Here is a 5,808-nt window from a genome sequence, read left to right as displayed (position 1 = left end):
GCCATGAGGTTCCGCCAATAAGAAAAAAACCTCAACCAGAATATAAACCTGTACCGCCATCTATACCTATTTTACCGCGAACTACGCCTTTTCTTCCGATACCTATTGCTACGACTGAACCCGTAGTATTTGTACAACCACAGCCATCCAAAATAACCCCTCCCCCGCCACCACCACCCAAAATAACGCTTCCGAAACAAACCTCTCCAAAGCCTTATTATCCAACATATTCAGGGCCTGACCCCTCTAAAACGCCAGCTTCAGGTAAACAGTTACCTCCAAATTCGACTAAACCGATACCTCCAAATTCAAATAAACCGATACCTCCAAGTTCGGATAAACTAATACCTCCGAGCTCAACTAATTCAGCCGCTACTACAACGATTAATTCAGCATCTACCACAACAACTAAACCAACATCTACTACAACAACAACAACTAGACCAACCCCGTCTACTTCAGATCCCTTAAAGATTCTGACTACAGAGCCACCAAAGGCCGGAGCCAGATCCCCTGAAACTTCAGGATCCCCCCAAAATTCCAGCTCCGGACCCATATAAGCCTGATCTATCAAAACAAGAGGCCCCGAAACCCTCTACCTTCGAGCCACTGACGCCGACCCCCTCGCCAACGGAGGTTGAGGAAATATATATATTTCCAGACCCCTCAAAACCTGACTTACCGAAACCCGACTCACCGAACCCCGACTTACCGAACCCCGACCTATCGAAACCCGACCTATCCAAGCCTGATCTCTCAAAATCTCCAGACTCTACAACATCCTCTACTTTTGAGCTACCCGTATTACCGACCCCCTCCCCACCACCGGTTGATGAAAAACCCTTGTTTCCGCAGCCGGTTGATCCGCCAAAGAAAAAACCCGAGCCAATTATCTCTGAAAAGCCTAAGCAAATTAACCCCGAAGATTATGATAACTATAAGATATTGTTCTTACCTCAAACTTTTAAAGCCAGTAAAACGCCAGAGAAAAACGCCGAAGGGCTTTATCGAGCCGTAGCCAACACTTTAGAAAAATAAGTAATAAATAAAATTCAATTCACATATCACGTAGTAGATAATTGGGGTTATGCTATCGTGTATAATTTCAAAACACCGGAATGGGCGGAAATTAAATTTTCTCCCCAATTAGCTAAATTGTTCAACCTCGACCCTGATAAATATTATACCGGAAAGCAGCAATGCGGTCCCTTAAGCCTCACGATACAAGAATATACCATAAATGAAAACAATGCCTATCTAGAATATCGAGTCAATAGAACCATTAAGCATTATACCGCCGGGGAGGAGCCATGGATTTATTTATTGTTCTCGGTGTCAGGCGAGTTTAAAGCGAAACAATCTTTGAAGGATGATTTTAAAATTTATTATGAAATCGCCGAAGAGCTCAAAATAAGCTCGAACAACCACGATCCTTTAAGATTGCACAATGCTGAATTTAGCGTTATTAAAAAAGGAGCGGAGCATTATTTTAAAGTCCATTGTCCGGCAAAAATTGAAATGAAATTTTCGCCGGATTTGCAGGATATATTAAATTTAGAAAATGAATACGTTGGGGGGACGTTTCTATCCAAGAGGCCTCTAGAACGTAATTTTACGCATTTTAAAACTACTAACAGTACAGGCGTGTCATATCGCGTCCACTTTTCATTAATGTATCTTTTTACAAAGACGGAGACAACGAAAATCAAAATACCGGCGCGTGAATATACCTGTGATCTTACCCCGACCGGTGCGGTAATCCCCTTTTCGCTACATTTGAAAGTGATTAACAAATTATTGGAAGTTCAGCAATTTATGACTCGCCGTCATTTTAAAATCTTTATTCTCAAATCGGCGCCAGAAAATAGATACTACACGCGTCTCGAAATAGAGCGAGGTGTTCGCGTATCGGTAGCTGGACCGATGGCCAAGTTATTTAACATTCCCGAAGAGGGAGAAGTTTTGCAACATAGCCACTCGGGTGTATCGTTGGTGAACCCCCGATTGAGATCAATGACACTGACAGAGGCCAATAATTTTTGGACTAGCGAATACGATGTTTATAGATTTCCAGAAGATCCAAATATGGCTGACCAGCCATCCCTACCCGGATATCAACAGGATAACCCTCAAGGCAAACGAGTTGACAATTACGCGTGCGAGATTCCTCCCGGGGTTTATTATCATATTAGCGATGTTTTAAGTGCTATGAGCGAAGCCATGTCCCCGGCGCATAGGAAAAGTCTAAAATTTACGCAAAATGTAGACGGAACCGTGACGGTTTCAAAATTAAACGATACGGTCTCAATTTTGTTTCCCAAAACAACACCCGGAAGAGGGCTTGGGAGGCTGTTAGGCTTTAGTGCCAATCAATTAGATCGGTATCTTAATAACGAGACTTCGGAGTACCCCGCTGATATCATGAGAGGCGTCGATGTCATGTTTGTTTATACCAATATTATCCGTCAACAAGTAGTGGGTGGTGGTCAAGCCCCTCTGCTACGTTTTATAAAAATGCCGGCTTTTTCGCTGATAGACGAAGAGAACCAGGAAATATTTAATAATATCGACTTTTATCCAATTTCAACCAGCGATATACAAGAAATTGAAATTGAATTGAAATCCGATTACGGGGAAAATATCCCGTTTAATTTGGGCAAAGTATATATTAAACTGTTTTTTAGGCGTCGACGTCAATAGAACAGGAGCAATGGTGCCTAATAGATACACTGTGTATTTCCAAAGAGGATCGTCCCTTCCGGCTTTACACGCAAACGTTTTCCAATCGGGGGGTCGTTTTAGTGTTGGCGGCATCTTTAATTCTTTATTGCGCAAAATTACACCCTTTATTAGGCCGGCCATTAGTACTTTAGCGTCCGAAGCTGTTGGGTTAACGAGTAGAGTAATTAGCGATGCCCAAAACCCCGGAATATCACCTCGAGAATCGATTAAACGAAATGTCAAACAATCTATAAATTCCCTACTACATAAAGGCGTGGACCGGTTCGTCAACACTCAAAGCGGGACGGGCCGAAAACGAAAGAGGACTGCTAAAACAAGCCGGAGCAAACGTGTAAGCAACGCACTAAACGCGATTTTCTAGACTAAACATGTCGCCCTACGAAAGTGTTCTTTCCGACTTTGAAGTATTTGAAAAGCCAGTGGTGAATAATAATATTGTTGGGACTAAAACGACTGCTCATTATCCAATTGCTCCCCTAACTAATGCAAAATATATAGAATTTATCATTCCTCCCTCTAACAATTATCATGATTTGACTAAAACTCTTTTGAGATTAAAATTTCGCGTTTTACACGAGGACGGCACGGTCGTTCCAGATGCGGAAAAGAAAGTTTCGGTAACAAATTTAATAATTGCCTCGCTATTTTGTCAAGTAGAACTATTTCTTAATGGCGTCGCTGTCCAGCAACCTAATAATATGTACCCATATATGGCCTATTTTAAAATACTTTTAAATTATGGACAAACGGTGGCCAATTCCTGGTTAACTTCTATGTTATATTATTTGGATACCATTATCGATCCGGCGACGGCTTTAGCGGACGCCAGTATCAACAAGGAAGATAATGGTATTGGTCGTCGCGCTAAACGCGTGGCACAATCAAAGACGTGCGATGTAATTGGCGAATTATTTTTGGATATGTTCAAAACGCCCAAATTCTTACTAGATAATATCGAGGTGCGAATTAGACTTCATCGAAGCTCCACGGATTTCGCTATTATTCACAATGAAACGGGCAAAAAGTATAAGATTGATTTAACGGAATGCACTTTGTTTACGCGCGAAATTGAGGTTAATCCCGAATTGCAACTAGCACACGCTCAGATGTTAAACTCGGGAATAAACGCTCGCTACGAAGTAAACTCTATTGTTATGAAAAATTTCTTAATAACCACCGGAACGCAAGATTTTATTAGGGACAGCTTGTTTACGGGGCAATTACCCTCGCGAACTGTTGTGGCTTTCGTTACTAATAAAAAATTTGTAGGGGAAGCAACTTCTAACCCCCTGGATCTCCAACACTTCAAACTCGATTTCATGCAATTCTCTTTAAATTCGCAAAATTATCCCGATATCCCCTTTACGCCTAATTTTGCCGACGATCAATACGTTAGATGTTACAATTCTTTATTCGAGGGTCTCGAGATATTAGGTCTTGACCGGGGAAATATAATTTCTTACGATTTATATAAGAAGGGCTTTTTTGTCGTTGTTTTTGATTTGAGTAGAGAACATCTCGCTTCGTTAGGTCTAAATTCCATGCCCCAGACTGGTAACTTGCGATTATCGTTAAGATTTAGCTCTCCGCTAACCGAAAACGTCACGTGCATTGTCATGGCCGAATTTCCAAACAACCAATTAATAATATCTAAAAACAGAGAAATTATTTATAATCACCCCAACGTATAAAAGACTAAAACTTTATAAATACAATATCAGTCGCGAGCCAAGATGCACCAAGTACACACCGTCACGCCAAAGCTCGACATTTGCGTCATTGAATCGATTGAACCAAAAATATTAATTCAAAGATCGGATACGCGTACAAAAACTATATTAAAACCTAACGCCTGGTACGCTTTGTTTCGGTTTCAAAATGAACTCACGTCCTTTTTTGACGGAAAAATACCTCGCTATCATATTTGGTTGCCCGTCAAAGAGCGCGTCAAGCTGGCATGCTTCGTCAACTCGAAAGATGAACGTCTAATCGATCTTCGATACTATGAACGAGGCAGCGGCAGTCGTTATTTCCTCAACTTTAGCACCAGCGAAGGATTCAGCCTGAACAAAACAGGATGGCAGACATTGATCGACTTAAAGCCGTTGATTGACGAGGATCTCAAGGCTAAAGGGATAGCTGTCTGTCGCATGCGCGAATTAATTTTAAACGAGCTCACTACCACTTTGTTTGACGTCACTTCCACTTGCGCCAACGTCGAGTGTCGAAAACAAATATGCCACTCTCAAAGCTGCTCGGAATTTGACACAAATTTCAGCGATCGAGTCGAGCGTAATTTGCACGAAGCGCTGCCTCAACTGGATCGTGAGAAAATTTTGCATCAATTTGAGACCGAACACGGATGGATCGAGGATCAAGAGGATATTTACGCTTATTTTGTCAACAGTTTTGCCGATTTAAAGAATGCCTTGATTTATGGCTATTAAGATAAATGTATTGATATATCGTATTTGTTTAACTGATATTGTTTTTTTAAAATACCTTTGCGTGTATTAAATAAAGTTGTTTATTGGTAAACCATTTAGTCGTTATTTATACTTGTTAAGACATGGACGCTAAAATTAGATAAATTTATTACGACATGGCTAATCCGGCCGCCTATGGGTCGCTAGCCAGATTACAAAAGGCCTTACCGGAAGTGCCAAAAGCAAAATTAATCGCCTTTCTCGAGAAACAACCCGCCTACACGAAACATCGATTTCGACGTTTCCGATTCAAAACCAACCAGGTGTACGCCTCGACTATCGATGACGTTTTTCAAGCTGATTTGTTGGATCTACCGAAATTAAAACGTTTTAATAAAAATGTTCGCTATGTTTTGTGCGTCATTGACGTCTTAAGCCGCTACGGATGGACAGTACCTCTTAGAAACAAAACATCTGGCGAGGTTATCGAGGCTTTTAAAAAAATATTTCGAGAGAGGATCCCTTTAAAAATATACACGGACTACGGTGGGGAATTTAGTTCGCGCAACTTTGATTCCTTCTTGAAACGGCACAATGTACAAATACATTTTGCCCGGAGTCAGCATAAGGCCAGTCTAGC

The 5,808-nt window shown here is 41.2% G+C and overlaps 1 long non-coding RNA gene across 1 annotated transcript; it reads right to left on the bottom strand.

Moving 5' to 3' along the window:
* Positions 1-2,612: 2,612 nt before the first annotated feature.
* Positions 2,613-4,528, bottom strand: LOC149611160 (uncharacterized). Its single transcript, XR_016376440.1, has 3 exons — positions 4,456-4,528; positions 4,206-4,392; positions 2,613-2,882 (listed from the first exon to the last, which is right to left on the bottom strand). It is a non-coding gene; the product is annotated as an uncharacterized LOC149611160 (long non-coding RNA).
* Between the last annotated feature and the right edge of the window lie 1,280 nt (positions 4,529-5,808).

Source organism: Phalangium opilio, unplaced genomic scaffold (genome assembly GCF_054372755.1).
Source record: "Phalangium opilio isolate 3A_F unplaced genomic scaffold, DU_Popi_V2 ptg000246l_1, whole genome shotgun sequence".
Lineage (NCBI taxonomy): Eukaryota > Metazoa > Arthropoda > Arachnida > Opiliones > Phalangiidae > Phalangium > Phalangium opilio.
Note: the sequence above shows the minus strand (reverse complement) of the source record. Positions and strands in the feature narration are given on the sequence as shown.